Here is an 18,591-nt window from a genome sequence, read left to right as displayed (position 1 = left end):
GAGGGGCTCCTGGCTGGTCAGACAGGGAAGTTTCCTTAACAGTGTGCAGTCCAATGGCTGCCAGTTTCTCAGACTCATGTCTGATTGCTTAGTAGGTCTTTGTAAAGCATTGCCATGTTGTGGAGCCCCATGGCATCCAGACTGATGAAATATTGTACTTGGTTCAAGATTTTGCTTTACTTTGTCTTTCATAAGAAGGATAGTATTTGAACTAGGTGGTGATAACATTTTCCTTTTCCAGCAAACAGGTATTCCAGGAATCTGATTCTGTGTAGGGAAGAGTAAATGACCAAAGGAAGCAAAAGGTTTGTGCATTCTGTACAGCTCCACTTATAAAGAACAGAGGCTTGTGAAAAATATCAACTCCAGTACCTGGTCTGCTTCTGTTAAAGCTAGTTATTTTTATTGAATTACTTGGAATAAACTAAAGACATGGCAAAGCAGTAAAGACAGGCTATTTCATTTAGTATATTAATATGCTGAGGTTTTTTTTTATTAGTGGACTGAGCAGCTGTGTTTTGTTTTCTCTTTATAACAATTCTTTGAATTCTTGAAAACAGTATGAAAATCTAGCATTAGTGCTTACTGTTGAAGCTTTAAAATGGTGATAAGTATTTAAACAATAAAAATCTGGGATCATCATAGTAAGGAAACAAGGCTTTGAGTCTTAGTTAAGTATTCAACTGGAAGGCGGCTCTTTGCTGTACTCTCTATTCAGATGGTTTCCAGACCAAATTTTTTTTGAGAGAAATGTCTGCAAGATGCTTATGTTATTGCATAAGAGGTGGCTTTGTCTTTGGGAAAATAAATTGCTGGATTTGATCAAATTCATATCTTTCAGTCTTTACTATTAAAGAAAATATTTCAGCAGCACAGTAAGATAAAGCATTGTCCTCACATGTTCGTCGTCCTATGGAGAATTGAATTGGAGTTACTTCATGCTGTCCTTTCAAATCCTCTGCTTAACATTTCCTGGAGAGATTATTATTTTAGCTTAAAGAAGACATCCAGCACTGACAAATTTTGGCCCAAGTGGGAAGTTTTACAAAGCCATACACAACAGTCTTATAACTGGAAGTACAAAACCACTTAAATAGTTGTATGACACTGAAGGGAAATCCCTGATATAGCAAATCAAGTTCCCAGTTAGGTGTCAGATGGGCTGTTTTTCTGGGGGTATTTTGCAGTTGTGATCTTGTACATCTCATCTTTTGTCATTTGGGGGTATTTTTGGGTGAATTGGGGGCGTTTTGCCACTAGTCTAGTAGGTGAAGATATTTAATAAATGTCTACCAGAAGCAGCACTTCTTTGTCTGAAGAGATTAGACCAGACACATGCAGTTGCCACAAAAGCTATGTGTCCTATCTGTAATGAACTTCCTTGTTGATAGATACAGATTTGAAGACTGAAGTGTAGAAATCCAGTTTGCAGAGCTGCAGCTCTTGGTTTGGCCCATGTCTTTGTAGGGAGTTTGGTAACCCTGCGGAGTGATGTGTTTCTAAAAGGGGCCACGTTCTGTTCCGACCTTCCTTGGCACGAGTGTCCCAGGGCCGCAGCAGGAGGTGCTGCTGCCAGCCTGGGCCCTGCTGCTGGAGGAGAGGGGAGGGGAGGCACGCTGAGATCTCAGCCCCACGGCTTGCTGCTGGGGAAGGGGCCCCATTGCACTGCTGAATGAAATGCCTGAGTGGCACCAGCTCCAGCAGATGGGTCTCTGTGGTGTCCATAGTGGTGTGTGCTTCCAGTCCTCAGTGGACTGGCATTAATCTGCAAGGACTTGCTGCCTAGGGTGAGGTGGAAGGGTTCTGATAAAGCAGCAGGCACTTCAGTTCCACACCATGTGTCTTTCTCTCCATTGACAAATGAAGGTTTTACACTGGTATAAGCATGGGAGGTGCATGTTTTACACATGCATTTGACAAAATAGCCATAAAAGTCAAGGTAGAAAAACTTTCAATATTGAGAAGAAGCTTTTAATGTGTATTTGTGTATGTTTATTTTTAAAAAATTTGAATTGGAGGAATATGTTGCTACTGAATGGTGTATGGCCTTTTAAAGAAAGAAAAGAAAAAATCGCTGCCAACTGCTGAACAGCTAATTCACTCAATATAAAACAAAGATGCATTTCTGTAGGGCTAACGACATGCATCACATCTCCTTGACAACTGCTCTAATTACCTCAGCTTGGACAATCAATATTTGATCTTTTTCCCACCATACAAACATGTCACTTTAACTGCATAGCTTTCTCTTAGCTTTTTGATAATTTGCAGCCAAGTGAAAATGGTCCTTTCTATTTGTTCTCCCTGGCTTGAGGCCAAGGGTTCTCTCAATAGTATAATGCAGTTCATTGATATGAATTTGTTGATGTCCTGGGTAGTTTTTCACAAATTTAGGGCAATTAAAAATCTTTGGAAAGCGTTTCAGTTGAAGTCAATAATTTTGCTTTTAGAAATTACTTTGTTTTATGATCATTTTCCCTTCATCTCTTCATAAAACAACTTCAGAAAAAAAAAAAGACAAAGCACCATTTTTTAGAGTACCTTATAAATACATAAAAACACAGCCTTCAAACATTGAATTAAGCAATACTTTAGAAATACTTTAATTGAAATGTTTAATTTTTAAGAGTAAGAATTGTTTAATTCTAGTTTAGATTCTGAAAAGTAGTTCTTTAAGGGAAGTTACAGCTGAAGTACAGCATTATCTCCCAAATAATTTCTTTAAGAGATGTGAACACCAGACTTTGGAAGATGGACTGATCATGCTTCCACTCTGTGAACACTAGTAAGTTGCTGAAGTTTGTCAAAGTGTTAATACAGAGGAAATTATATTCTGCAGTCCAAAAAAAGCTTGTGAATTGTTCAGTGTGGCCAGTCAGAAGCAGAAGTTGGGAGCACCCAAAGTTTAGGCCATTTAGTTACTTATAAAGTTAAAATGAAAGTGATTTTATCAGGACAAATAATTTTCTGTCATGTGGTGTATTTGTTCATTTTGTTTTCTTTTTTCCTGTGCTCTCATGAGGGAAAATCTATGTTGCTGCAAAATACTATGATTACCTCAGGTGGACCATGTAAGATATTTTGCTGTCTGGAGTTGTATAGTTGTATTGTTATTTATGCCATCTTTAGGAATTACCACTGAGCTCTTGGTGTTTTATGGAAGAGTTTAAATACTTTGTTTAGTGCATGCTGTGTGTATTAAATAGCTGTGCTGTGTTGAATTATAATCTGTTCATAGAGTAAAAGGCTGCTATGCCCAAGGATACATTAAAATCTTTCCAGTTGCTCATATCTGCAAAACAAATCCATCAGAGTAGACCAGGGCAAAAAATCCATCTACCCAAATACCTGGTATCTGATAGTGGTCAGATATTCCTTAAATGTTTAAGGAAATGTGTCTGTCTTCTGGTATTATGAGAGCTTGTGGATGTCAGCAGTTATGGACTTCACTGATCTGTAGTTGAACCTCCTCAGTTAAGAGCGCCATGTTCCCATTGTAGTAATGAACAATTAATTCCTTTATTTAAAGAATTTTTTCATTTGACATAATGGAAATTTTTACTGGTTTTTAAAAATATATTCACACTGTCAAATTTTTGCTTCTGCGAAGTATAGCATTTTAATAGAAATCCTGAGAATTTTGGTAGAGATTGCTGGTATTCAAGAACTACTGAATCTGTAATTTGGAACAGAGTACAGGAGTAAATCATTCAGGACCTGTACCAGACAAACTGAGTGTTAATAAGATGACACAATTTCCCTGAGTGTAGAAACATCTCCTTGAAGGCAAAAAATAATTTCCCATGAAATACCTTCTTTACTTAGGCTAATTAGATTCACATTTGAAAAATCTTCACATTTAGCAGTGGCCTAATTATTTAGCCAACTAAATATATTGCTTAACTAAAGAGGCAGTCAAAAGAGGAATTACATTCTGTTATTTGTATGAAGTACATTTTTTTAACTATTACAGGAATTTGAGTTCAGCTTTATTACCACAGTTATTCCTGTGAGAAAGTCCAATTCCAGAAGACGTGTAATCCTCGGGGAGGATGAGAATGTTGAGAGAGGGAATATTAGAATGAAAAAGTAGATAGAAAAATGTAAAGGCTAAACCATTTAATTAAGTGTATCCTTTCAGTGTGTTCCTATATTGTCAAAGTACCATTTTCCATTACAGGATACATGACATTGAACTCTGTAGGTTGCTTTCCTTATTGCTTTTTAACATACCTTTGCTACTTCTGAACAAGATGGGTCACTTTGTCCTATCTTTTTGTTGTAGTTACAGAAAATAAAAGGCATTGTTGTGGCGTATGATTGTCAAGTATATTTAGATAAATGATCAGTAATTTTCTCATAATGAATCTACTTAATACCCCAGTCTCTTCAGAAAGTAAAATATATTCAGGAGCCATTTCAGTATAAGAGTTATATGCAAAATGGTGGAATAATTTTCATGCACCTTATAAGACTTTGTTAATTAAAAGTAAATAGGGCTCTTAAGTGGAAAATGAAATTATCCTATTGCTTGAAATACCTTGATGCAGTTTTTATTACAAGTTGCATATGGTATCTGTTAGGAATTTGAGCATGGTTGATTGTTGAATTATTGTGTGGATTAGTTGTAGTATTTGAAGGTTCTCGACTTTAAAAGCATGTGTCTGTTTTAAATCCTACATAAATTCCTCACAGTCTTTTAGAGCAGTCTGTAACTCTAACCAGGGCATTTTTAACACCACAGCTTCAAACAACAGCAGGAGCAAATCTAAAACATTGCTCTGAGTGGTTTCATAACATCATTAAAAGATTTCCATTTAATTAGATAAATTCCCCTTTTCTGTAACTTTTCAACCTTTCTCTCCTAAGTCCTACAAGGCAAAGGGTGAAAAGACTAAGTGAATTGAATTAAATATTAAAACATTAAAATTGGCAGTTTAGAGCTCATAAGGAAAAGACAGGGGAAAAAAGAACTCATGAAAAACATATATTTCATGCATATTTTAGATTTTATTTTAAGACCTTCCCAAAACTATTACAGATATTCTTAGTAAAGAAATATTATAGGCTGTGTTGTCTCCCAGGGCAGCTAAAGTTTCCAAAAGGAAGTTCAATCTGTAATACATCTTTCACATGTTATTTTAATAAAAAAGCAAATATAATTTCTGTGTTTCCACTGCTAAATGGAGACTCATTGTTTGGTCATGTTTCCCTACCTCAGCAAATACATTTAGAAAGACTAAAGTGAATTTTATTGTAAGTTATCCTGATGTGAAACATTATGTGTGTGTTGCAGTAAAATTGATTTGAGGTTGAATGTGAAAATAGTTTAGCTCATGTCTCCCAGCTTGTGTCTCTGTGTCCAGGGTTTTATTTATATTCATGGATTCATTGACATGTATTTCCATGTTTGCAACTTTTCATGGTATTAAGTTCTTTTGTTTCTCCTCACTTGAGTGGAGAAACTTTATTGGTATTCTAGTACTGTGATTTACAGAAGTGTAAACAGAAGAGAAATTACATTTACTTAGTGTGCTGTTACCATTTCTCCAGAGCAACTTGTAATTTGTATAATGGAAGTCAAGCAAAGCTGCTCACTGCATATAAGCATTGATCTGCATTGTAAAACCAACAGGTCTTTCACTATTGTGGGTCATTAGTCTGAAATGTGCTGAAGGAATCATAGCAAGTCTTTGTCTTTCTAATGTGTCTTACTAACATCTTACTTGTCCCTGGTATTAGTAGGAAGTGAATTTTCCACCAGTATTGCTAGCACATCCAAACCCTTTGATGCCTTGTGGTATCGTAGGCAGCATATGTTGTTTTTTGTGTTTGTCTAGGTTCTGAGACGCAGTAAGCACTGACTTTCTTTAAGAATGGGAAATTGGTTCAAACCATTTTAATGATGAAATCTGTTTGTTAGAATGTCATAGAGAAGTGGTGTTATAACTAGGTTTCTTGAGAAAAGGGCAGTTGTAGGCTGAAACCAGAATAAGTTCTGTGCTCCTGTGAGTTGGTTAAAAGGGGAAAAGGTAGCTACCAAGTAGTCTATTTGTATAAAATTTGTGCAGAATTCTTGCAGTGATGTCCAGGTACCTGTCTTAACTAGTTCATTCCTTTTAATAAACAATTGACATCAGGAGGTTGTATTCTGCTGAAGTTATATCCCTTTCTACTTCCCCACAAGAATCATGTGCCCATCAGCAGGTTGTGTGGTTAGAGGTGATGTCTAAGGTGATGTCCTCCACACTGAGGGCTTTACTGTAGAATCTCTGTCAGTCTTTAGGAAGGGAAAGACTGAAGCAGTGGATCGATGTGGGTGTCACAGAATTCACTCGTCACTGTGGTACAGCCAAGAGAGGATTTTGTTTGCTGAAGTTGCATTGCTGGGAATTGAGCTCTTGTGGGTCCATCTGAGGCTTGGGTAGTGAAGCTTCAGTGCAGAAATGGGCATTACTTCCCAGTATGCCTGGCCCAATCTCCTGAAGCATGTTCCAGGAGCAAAATCAGAAATTAGGTTTTGAAGGGATAGGAATTAGGTCCATCTTCAGATAAATTGTCCTCTTTGTTATTCATGCTGATGTAACTGATGAAAGAGTTATGGGGCAGCTCCCCCATAACTCCATTCACCCATGTGGATGGATGAATGTTTTAATTCGTTCAAATGTATTGTTGCTTTGCTTATCCATACTGACAATATGTTCATGTCCTCAAAAAATTTTTTGTTCCATGTGCAGACTTGGGTGCCTGTGACTGAGCAAGTGCTGCATGTTTGAGGTACCTGTGGAGAATGCTTGGAATCACCAGTAATTCTGGTCATGGGCTTGAGTGGCCCCTGTTACCTGTTCATGGCTAGAGAAATGTTTCTTTATCCTTTCCACACAAATAACCATGTAAGATTTTAAAGGATGGATTGTGCCACTTTGCTTGTCAGAGGATCCTGGTTTCTGAGTTCAGTTCAGAGAGGCTTTAGTTGTCCTGACTAATGGAGGAAATGGAAGAATAGTATGAACAAATGATACTGGATTATTTGACTGAATCCCAAATTAAAAACTGTAAATAGCAGCAATCTATTTGGTATACCAAGTCTGTGGAAGCTGGACAGTCAAGGACTGTTATTTCTATTTCTTAATACAGCAAAAAAAGTGAACTGATTTCCTTTGGGGATTATATATGGTGCAGTTTTATATATTGATCACTATTTTTAAATGCTTTTAGACCAGGTGTTATCTAAGGACTCAGCTTCTCTGGTCCTTTGTGAGCTGGTAAGAATGCTAGGGTATTACTGAGTGATTGACAAGGCCTACTTGTGTTTTGTCATCTACTTATATAATGCAAAAAAAGTGACAGAGAGGAAATACAGGAAAATACAGTTATCAGTTTTTTAGCTTTGTATAATTACTTCTAAATATCTTTGCATTTTCCTCCTTCTTATACTGTCATAGAAATGCAGCATCTTTATGATGAAATTGAGGTAACTTTTCAGAAAACTTGGTCTGAAAATAATTTTTATTTGTCTTTTATTTTTTAGTCACTCTACATAATTTGCCATAATCTAACAATTCATACTTTACTTATACTACTTTTTGAATGTTGGGGTTTTTGAAAGTTTGCACTACATCTTGTTTGTTAGGGATACAATCTGACATCTCTGGTGACTTCTCAGAGAGTCTCAAAGCACTTTCTAGATGATGTAATTGATTCATCATATAAAGAATCAAAAAGAATGAAGCTGCTCAATAACTCACAATGGCACTGTGTGATAGTTTAGAACAGGAAGTGTGGAATAACTATGTGCAGCTGGATCTACAGGATGAAATTAAATAGACAGGAAATACTTAACCAAGCTGGAATTTAACCACATCCAAAGTGGAATTTGATGTGGAAACTAGCACCTTTAATTATATGATTTTTTTTACAAAGGACTGTATGTGATCACAGTCTTAATTTTCTTCTGTTGACACTGAAATTCATTGATTGAACTAAGTTTTACTTCTCTTGTAATAATGTCAGGATCCTAACTGTCTTTGGTATAACTCCCTCTGCTGTGCAGTATTTAATTATTGAATAGAAATGCTTTTATGGTTTTCCAGGACTGAATCAATATTGAGTGATTTTACTTTTGCTGTTGAACAAAAGAATTGCAGCTATCCCCCCCCCCCCCTATTACTTCTGTTGTTTTACTATGATTGCAGCATATGGACTGACTGTGTTCAGTATTGTGTGAGTTGCATGGAGTAAAACACACACAAAACTGTGCTCTTTGTCTCAGGAACTTTCTCTATAAACTTTCACACAGATTTACTCTTTTTCATCCTATTGTTGTTGTTCCTTGGAGCCCAATGACAGAGCCAAGCCCTGCTGGGATGCTACTCAAAGAAATATTTCCTGTTGCAGAGTGTGCAGTAGGGACAGCACATACAAATAAGAACATAGCAATGATGTTGGTCTGAGTATTCCAGAATTCCCAGAATGTCCAGTGCTAAAAGCTTTATAGTGGACCTGGAAAGGGAGAGCTTATAGGAAGCTGCCCACCTGCTTATGGGACAGAATGGGATAAAAGAAGGTAGCTGATTGTTTCAAAAGTGAAGTAGCAAGCAGTGTATTCTCACAGATTATCTGCTTTAAGATGGGTATCAAAGCCTGGAAGAGAAGCCAAATCCCAAACACTCAATTCAGGAAGGTGATGAATGGAAAATTATTTGTATTTCTTTTCCAAACAGAGTTGGAATAAGGTGATGTCTGCTCAATTTAAGTGTGTGACTTAATAAGTAAGGGAAATTTTCTTCAGAAACTGTTAGAAGAATTCAAGTGGCAACATAAAAAAGTACTTGAATTGAGAATGTGGTTTGAAAATAGGGATCTCAGCTTGGGCAGGGTAAGGCAGGACTAAAACAGAGAAAGGAGAAGAAATAAAGGTCCTTCCACTGTCAGCTGAAATGTGTTTGGTGGTGATTACCTCAAAACAGGCTGGGGGCAGAGGATGTTCTGTAGAACCATGTTCAATACTACAGAAGGGGATCTTGCAAAAATGGTATTGAAGGAGTTGTTAGGTAAGAGCATCTAAAAGGGAAAGGTTAGCAAAGTCAAGAGAAAAAGAACACTTCAGAAAGAAGAATTTACATCAAAATTTACTATAGCATAAAAGGAGTGTAAAGTGATTTTGGGTTGGAAGTTGGCTGTATATGGAAAAAGTGCAATAGCCAAAAAGATGGGAGAAGGGAACTTGGAAGTCAAGGGCCATTATCGGTGGATGAAAGGGCAGGGTGATGTATTAACCTGTTACTTTTTATCCTCTAGCTCTAATCCTTGAAAATTATAGCATAAATTATAGAATATGCTACTTGAAAATTAGATGCCTTTATTATAAATTCTTTTCTATTCTCTTGCCTTCTATACCTGTCCTTTCCTTTCCCTTGTTAAAACACTTGGCCAGTCTTAGCTTGCTAAGTTGCACATTATGTCACTGGTATGTTGAGGCACATGTATCAGCACAGTTCATAAATGGAAGCAGCTGGTTTCCTCTGCACTTGTGAGAATGTACAAACACACAACCAAGATCTTCAAATCCTCTGTATGCTTTGGATACAACTCCTATCCTGAAAAGCCATGCTGTGATTTCAATTAGTGCAGATGTGCACCAAGCCACCTTATTGGCTCAGGAAAGAATTCTTTTGTTTCAACACTTGAACTGCTAGATCTGGTTAATGTTACCAAATGAAAAAAAAATAGCATCACACCTATGGTATTAATCTTATTCTCCAGTATTTGAAAAAACCCTGGCAGACAAAAAAAAATGTTGTCATCTCACAGGGAAAAGCTGAATTCATACACAGGAACTGCAGGATTACTTCGATATTTTACTAGTCCCCTGTAACACTAGCAAGTCCCATAAATGCCTAATGGAAAAACAGCAGAAAATGAGATCTGCAGCAGCCTTTAGAGATCAAATTTATGTTGCCAAACACTTTTTTCAGGTCAGGTTTAAAGGTCAGAAGAAAGTGGATAGATTAAATTTACTGATTTTGCCAACTTTAAAGGCCCCTTTCAGAGGCTTTCGGTTTCTGTAGGAAGCTCCAACATGCTTTTAGACAGTTTTCTGCAAGAACTGAAATGTATAGCGTCTTCATTGTATTTTTCTCATGTGAGAAAGGCACTCATGTAACTAACTAAACATCTTTAGTTATCCCCAGTGTACTATTGAGCAGAATCTGATTTAGATCCAAGGTGTGTTATCATCTTGGAGTAATTAGTACTTCTATTAATAAAGTTTTTTGTGTATATTAATTTCATACACAGACTAAGACTCATCTCTCACAAGGCCAGATGTGACACCACAGTGACAAAAATGGTAACCCCAATTCATTTCCACACTCTTGTTAAAATTTATCTCCCTGTTTCTCACACAATATTAATATCTTCTTTGTCCCAAGCAGAAAAGTATCTTCCCGTGGGCATCACTAACTTTTACAGTTCGTGCTCCTTTAAATGTGAATAGAATACAACTTACTACCCTCAGTGGAGAAAAAAGAAAGTGGAATACAAAATCTTAACACAAGGGACTTTCTAGATCATCAGTCTCAGTAAACACTAGTTGCAAAATGAATGACTGGAAGTGGGAGGATGAGTGTGGACAATATCTTCAGAATCCTGAGTAATGTGGGCATAATGCCAAAAAAGTCATTTTTAGAAACAAAACACAAGCTTTTCTAAAGAGAAGTAATATTGCAGAAAGACAAGTTGAATTAAAAGCTTAGTTTCTCTATATGAAGCAGTGCAGAACAAGCAGTGTATTTCTATAGCAGCATATTTATGTGTTTTGGGAGGTAGAGGAATGAGTGGAATTTATTTATGTGGTGTTGTTTCATCAGTCCTTAAATGTATGGGTAATTCAGTGCAAGATTTTATATTAGCTCAATATCAGGTCTTAATACTTCCCCCAAAAAATTTTGACCTGGCCTCCTCACTGCTCCCTCTTAGGAAGGTCTTGAATATGTAGCAAATGCAGTTGTTCTCCAGTGTATATGATTACTTGTAAATTATCATACTTAAATTTTAAAAAAAATATAAAAAAACCTTTTCAAAATTACTTTGAATATCCATTTTATTTAACTTTCCAATGGATACTTTTCTAATATGTGGTGGTTTTTCGGACATGAGGTTTTCAGAATAGTTCACAATTTTATTAGTGTCAAATTGAGCAAAGACCATAGACAACTGTTTTGGCTTTCAACTGTGTGAATTTCCCGTGTACTCTTAAACACTGGGGATATCTTTGGAATAGGAGAATTGAGGGATATCTGTAATTACAGATATACCAATATCTCCATAGTGAAGTACTTTATTAGCCACTCATTAAAGAAAAGCTTTCAACATTAAGTTTTAAACACTAAAACTGTCATTTTTCAGTTTGGTTCTTTAGTGAAGCTTCTGATTGGATTTGAAGAGCTAGCTGTGGGGAGATCTTTGTGGTTTGCATGTAGTCTTGTGGGATGTATTGTAGCTTGAACTCTACTATTTATGAAGATTTTCAAATTTAACCAAATTCAACAGAATAATTCCAGTTTCAGGGCTAACTGAAAAGCTTACTGAGGTGAGGGCTCAAATATCCAAGCAGTCTTAGAAAAATACAGTTGTTTTTCCCACCCAGAAACACAGAATACTGCCTGACCAGATATGGACCTTGCTGAACTAAATGAAATAAAGCTTTACGCTTGGGTTTCAGCTTAAAAACAACTTGTAACAAATATGCACAAACTCAGGGTAAATCTGAAAATTCTCCTTTTGGAGTAGAGCTGATGGGACAAATTTTAATAAAATGGATACATCTGCAGTGGTATCATATATCAACCAAGAGGCAGACAAAAGAAGTAGGAATTTATTGGAGGAATCCATCTGACTTTTCTTGTGGGCAGAATTACATCTGGCATTTGTGAGGGTGTGCCATTTCCCAGATCTTCACAGTATGCTGGCAGGCTTTTTTAGCAGGCTTGGATGTTCATTCGGGAGAGCATGGTCTCTGGATAGATGCATAATTCACTGTAGCAAAACCAAGGTACATGTCTCTTCACAGTGGGCTTTTTTGCCATAAGAAAAATATCCAAAGAAAAATACAAATTTGTAGCAGGCAGTCAGAATAGCAGACAAAGTATTATTCTGTCAAAATGCCAGACATTCAGATGATGTTTTATAAAAGTTTCGAGCCTCTCCTTGACATCTGTATCCTCTTCTCAGCATAGAATCCTCATAGAATGTTTATGGTGTTAATTGTGGAAAATTGGTAATCATCAGTGGTGTTAAATATCTGAATTCTAAAATGTATCAGTCTCGAAATTGTTGAATATTTTCCAAGAACTATTATTAACTAATAATAGTCCTAAATATTCTAAAGTTCCTTTGCTCAATGATTAGAGTGGTCAGGGATATGGCAGGGATATGGCAGGGTACGTGAGATGTAAGAAATTGCTGTGGAGAGCAAATTGCTAGAAAAACAAGTTCACAGAAAGACTTCTGCAACTCCTCTGTGTATGAATGCAGTTTATCAGGAATAAATAGGGTCAGAAGACACTTCAGAGATTGTTTATTACAAGTATACAGAAGTACTGCTGTGCTGCAAACCTTGTTCTCTGAAGTCTGCTGTTTCAGCAGCCTGAAGTATTAGTACTCCAAGTTTATGGATGTGCATTAGGCTTAGACCCGAGTCCAGTTCGATTTACAAAGTGCATAAGCTTCACAGGCCTGAGGCTCTCGTTCTAGGGGAACTCATGTTTCTAGGGGAGCTCATATCTGCTTCTAGACAAGGCCAGTACAGTAATTACTTCTGGCTTAACGTAAGAGTTAGGTGATCTAAGAATATTCTGTAGTTTATGTGTATCAGTTGTAAGCTGGAAAGGTGTGGATTAAGCCAATTCTTAACTTGTTCTAGTTCACAGTGGATAAAATGAGTGGAGTGCTGGTAATAGAAGATCTGGACATTGTTCGTTGGGTATTAAGTGTCTAAAGTACTCATCTGGTGAAGCTAGATCCTCAAACCTTAGCTAAGTCATTGTATCCAAAAGAAGTTCTTTCTGTTGAAGCAGTTTGGTCTCTTTTGGTGCCTGAAAGGGCAGCTTCCCCTGCCTGGTGCCTGGAAGAGAAGTATATCAAGAAACTCAAGTTCAGCAAACATAAAATCCAGACCAGTGTCACCATTGGTGCAGTGGTGCTGATTTGTAAAAGCTGAAGTAAAGCCTATACCAGCATGAGATTTATTCTCCTCTTTGCATTTCAGTTTGTGTCTCTGGCAACTGATTTTAAAAATTACCTTTTTTTAAAGTAGCATCCATGAAGAATAGGTAAGTGGATCAGCACAGTAAGGATCAAGTTTACCTGCACAAGAGCCACTATCGTATGACAAACAATTTTTCAATAAGCATCATTTGCAAATGTTATGAAAATCTATCAGTGTCTGTTTCCATCACAGAGCAACTGTGCTGACAGCTCAGAGGTGAGGGAGTTCTGCTGTAGAACTGCAGGAAGAGCTGAATGTGCCTGCATGGTTCTTTCACCTGGGTGACAGGTCAGAAAGAATAGGTCTCCAGCCTTCCTGGTGGCTCTTTGCATATGGAAACAATAAACAAGCAATCCATCTGTTTGTGAATCTTATTTAAGTCATTGATCCAGACATATATTATTTTATGAACCACTTAATTCCAGTTAAAATTTTTTGCTTTGAGTTTCATGAAATAAGATTTCCGTACTGCAAAATTACAGAGCATAAAAGGAAAAGGAGTGAAAGGCAGTTTGTGCTTCAGATTAGTACAAATAAAGTGAACAAAGCCATCCATTGTGTTGCTTTTGTGTCACTGTTGTTAGATATTAATTTGATAAGGACAGATGTGTTAAAATGGGGACTGAAAAAAAATGTTGAAACTTTTTTTTTTCTCCTTGGCTGCTCCATCATACATTATAATGTTTATTGTTGAGATTAAGTACTCTCTATTCAAGCAGTAACAAGTTTCATAGTGGAACAAAAGTAAGAAGCACTCATGAAATTCATTTTAACAAAAAGTATGAACAGAAAGATATGAAAACTATTGATTATGTTGTCTGTGGTGACATACAAACAAAATGATAACTGTTCACTTCTATACAAGTGGAAGAATGGCAATGTCAGATTGTGCAGAGATTAACATAAGAATCTGACATCTTTGGTGAAAATTTATAATTACAATTGATGCTTTGGTAGAGATTGGAATGAGGGTGGAATCTTGTCAAATAATTTTTTCTGTTGTTCATGTCATTGCCAACTACTTAACCCTTTGATTATCAGTGATTATTGCTATGGGTAAATGTGACTGTTGTAATAAGTTTTTCTGTGATTTATACCTGTTCTGAACATCTGCTTCAGAAGGAAATGTCTTGAGCTTAATTTTGTTCTGCAGAAGATGTCTTAAATCACATCATGCAGATATTGCTGTCCAGGGCAAAATTTTGTGAAAAAGGCTGATTTGTGTCTTGACTGCCTTTACTGCAGAAAATTAGAGCTCTAAACATCAGAAAATTGAAGAAATGTAAAGAATTTATCTATGACTGCTGAGCACTGGTTTCAAGGTACCATCATCACTAGAAGTGTTTGATACCACTCTGCTACTAGATTCATGACTGGGTTGGACCATAGATGTTGATGAAGAGGCATTGTAGGGACAGGAGTAAAAAGGAAATCCTTTATTTCCATAGTTAGCTGTTTTGAAGAGAGAGCAAGCTCCAGTAAGTACCAAATCATCTGACTTTTCTGTAAATGAAAGCATGTCATTGATACAGATGCATTAAAAAATATCAAAAACTTGAGACACTTTCCATGTTTGAAGAATGCATGCTGCATTTTACTTAGAAATGGACGAATAATTTTATTCCCTAAATAAGGTTACTCTGTTAGGCAGTTTCAAAATGTTCTTGTTTGGCCGTTTAAAATGTAGAAATTCTTTTTATCTAGCATAAGGAAGGGATTTAAACTCTCTGAACTAAGTAGGTGATTTTGAGAGATCCCAACTTCATTTTCTTATAAAAGCACTGAAACATGAGCTCACATGCTGATTTTAAAAGGAGTGTTTTTTCATTTGTCCTAGCTATGTGCCTCGAATATGTCAAAGTTATTCAGTGATAGTCTAATCCAAAAATCATGGTTATAGTGTATAAATTAGCACGCAAGTTAACACTGTTAAATACATTATGATAGCTTTAGTGTCTATTTTTCTTATTCTGTTTTCAGGGACACAAATTGAATGGGCAAAGATTCAACTGAAGGGTAAAAAAGAACAGGGAATATTTTTTTCATAATTAATATTCTGATTAATATTCTGTAACAGAGCTCATTCCTGTTCAAAGGACTATCCACATATAGGGTTCTAGGCATTATTAAGGTCACATTGACTTCATAATTTGGAATTCAGAGATGTTCCATGTGAAGAGGAAGGGCTACAGAAGGAGCTCAAACTCTAAGGTGTTCTAATGCATCTATGTGATTTGTTTGCAAAGTGTATACATTTTGTGGTGTTTGTTGCAGGGTAAAATAGCTAATTTCTGATTGTTAGGGAACCACCTGGGATGCTCTGCTTTCAGATATTTTTTTAGAAGCTGATAGAATATCAGAGACTGTTTGTCCACATATTTTTTGTCCATACTTTTTAAATACACACAGGTTTTTACAGGTTTTTCATAGGTTTTTACAGTAATTCACTTTGCAAGGGACCCCTAGAGGTTTGCTGGAGCAAATTTGAAGTTTTCAGTTGCTTTATGTTCAGTCATTTTGAATGCTTCCAAGGATACTCTAATGTTTGATCCCCGTCATGAAAATTCTTTTTCCATGTCAAATTTCTTTGAATATTGTAAAACTCACATGAGGTTCAAATGCAATTTGATTTATGTAATTTTAAATACCATTTTTAAGAACTCATATAAATCTCTTCTTTTTCTCTATGCACTTCAATATTTCAAAAAAAAAGCCGATTCAATTAAACCACAAAAACTAATTTGGGCACTAACAAGTAGAAGAGGCATTGGTTTAGGAGGTTAGGTCTGACTTATAAAACTAGAATTGCCACGTTGGAAGGAAATCCTTGAATGTAACCGTGTTTCCATAAAGTGAAAGTTTTGGAGATTTAAATGAGTCCAAAGAAGCCACTTCATTACTAGTTAGCAGTGATTTTCTTAATTGGTAGTTGTATTCTGCACTGTTAGTTTTAATCTGTAAATTGATTTGGAACTATAAATTCTCATTTACATGACAGTTTATGGAAAAAAATCCATTTTTTGTCATACATTAAAAACCAGTGCCCATATGTTTCTACTGTTTCAGAAAAAAATGTGTAACATTGCACAGTATTTTTAAAATCAGTAGCACAAAATCCTATTATGAAAAATGGCATCATGTTGCATGTCTGGGCAGCCTCAGTCAGTGTTCCCTTATATTCTGCATCAAGAGTTAGTTGTCTGTCATAGGTTGACCATCTAACCTAATCTTTTATTGATGTTAATCTGATATTGATTAAATTGAAAAAAAAATTCTGTCATATTTCATGTATCTGTAGTGTGATTTTCTCTGAAGGTGGGCAAATAATGTGATGGGAGTGTAGTCAGTTTCAGGTAGAGAAGCATGGAAAATATTCAGTAGAAAATTAAAACCTACTTAGGGAATTCAAGCATCTTAAATAGCAGTGCAAAGTGAAGCCCCTATTAAGGTCTCTTACTCCCCCAGTAATATGACATTACAAAAAATAATGCCTTTCCAAAAAATAATGTCTTAGCAGGGAGGTTTCCCCTGAGGTTAAAAGACTTACTCTGTTCTTCCTGGCTACAGTAGTGGTCCTGCTATTAAAAGTAGGTTTCTGAGGTATGAACTCATACATTCATTAGAATTAGAAACTTAATGTAAGTATTATTAGCTCTAAAAAGCTAATAATTAGGGGTATTTCCCCCTCACCCTTGGAATTTGAAGGAAGTACTTATTCAGACTATAATAATTAATGCAAAACACTTACATAGCTCATTGTATTCAAAATATTGTGCAGCCAAATTAATATCCTACTAAAATTAATTTAGGTGAGGATATATCTGTTTAGGCTTAGCAAATGTCCACATTTCAACTATATTTATAATTATTAGAATTAGCATAGATCCTGACCCTCACTTACTTGTGTTCAGAAACAAAGCCATGTAAGAGTCTTTCTATAATGAAAATTAAAAGGCCAAGCAATAACATTAATGTTCTTTTAAATAATGAATTTTAATGTGTGGAAGTGTGAGCAATAAATGTTTTATTGTAAACCCTGATGTGGTAATTAATCCAAGTGATTAGGACCTAATTGCATGTTCATAGTAAGTGTTATATTTGCTGTGAAAGACATTTTGTTGGAACTGTGGTTTAGAGGATAGAGTTGTGAGAAGTGATACTTGAAAGAAATATTTAGCTCGCTTTCTTGTGACTTGGTAAGCCATAATTTGAAATATTGACTAGGATAAAGGATTGAACATCCTTTATTATTATGCAAGTTATGGTTTTAGCTCTTCTGAGCTTTTTGTTGCACTATGCACTTAATTCTATATGAAAGTAATACGTAGGCCCTTTAAAATCAGCTAGGAAGTACATTGAGAACTGGGAGAGGTATTTGTTTTATTAATAATTTACATCTTAATTTGCAAATAATAGAAGTCCTGCTATTTCATAAGGCTGGTCATTCTTTAATGCAAAGAATAAGTCATCCTGTGAGCAGTGCTGGTTTCAGGTGCCCTGGTTGTGCTTGGGAAAGCCTTATTGCACCCCAAATGAACTCGGATCTGCGCTAAAGCTTTGGAGGTGTTCCAGGATTTCACTAATATATTGATGGAGTTTGGATCCTTCTTTTTAAAAAAAATTATTGTATTAGCATTGGTGGTTTTTTTTTTCCTTCAGTAAAGTTACTTATTTTAAATATTCTGTGGGCTTCTGTGGTTCTAGATAGAGCTCAGTTTTGCCCATGGTGAGCCTGCCTTACTTAAACAGACTCAGTTAAAGGATGAGTTAGCATTTGAATAGTGCTATAAGCTTCAGAAATCTTTTGACTTACCACTTGATCATTTCTTTTTTCCTCTTCATACCTACCATGCTACATATTTCTGATATGATCTTTATTAGTGAAATAATATGCTCTTTCTTTGGGGCTCTTGAAATATGTTCTAACGATGATGGTAATGACTTTGATTAATATTTAATCCCCATGTTGCTATGTTCTTATAAATTACAAGATCTCAAAGGCAGCTGGGGGAGGGAAGAGGGGTTTCTGCTGAAGTGTTTCAGTATTGGAGTGCGTAGAGAGAAAGATACCTATATTTCATTACTTTGTATCTGCTTTCAGACCTCAGTTTAAGTGAAACATTTTGTACCATGACCACGTTTTTAACAGGGAAATCTGTAAGATGGACTTATTGTCCAGGGCATTGGAGTCATTCTCATGTTTGTTTATGTTATGTAACTGTTGCATTCCTCTGCATCACCTGGGGATCATGACAGAGGCCACAGGTATAGCAGTATATACCAGTATAGAGCAAGAGCTTGGTTAGACTTTTTTTTTCCTT

General features: G+C 36.1%; 1 protein-coding gene and 1 long non-coding RNA gene across 3 annotated transcripts in view; both read left to right on the top strand.

The window, feature by feature from the left end:
- Window positions 1-16,758, top strand: part of LOC140684479 (uncharacterized) — a 54,722-nt gene extending 37,964 nt beyond the window's left edge. Inside the window, exon 2 of the long non-coding RNA XR_012056799.1 lies at window positions 242-16,758. This is a non-coding gene — a long non-coding RNA (uncharacterized lncRNA). The remainder of the gene's footprint in view (window positions 1-241) is intronic.
- Window positions 1-18,591, top strand: part of ADK (adenosine kinase) — a 267,429-nt gene that overhangs the window by 162,576 nt on the left and 86,262 nt on the right. The gene's annotated exons all lie outside the window — the stretch shown is intronic.

The sequence above is a fragment of the Taeniopygia guttata genome, chromosome 6, assembly GCF_048771995.1.
Source record: "Taeniopygia guttata chromosome 6, bTaeGut7.mat, whole genome shotgun sequence".
Lineage (NCBI taxonomy): Eukaryota > Metazoa > Chordata > Aves > Passeriformes > Estrildidae > Taeniopygia > Taeniopygia guttata.
This window is presented reverse-complemented; position numbering and strand designations above follow the sequence as displayed.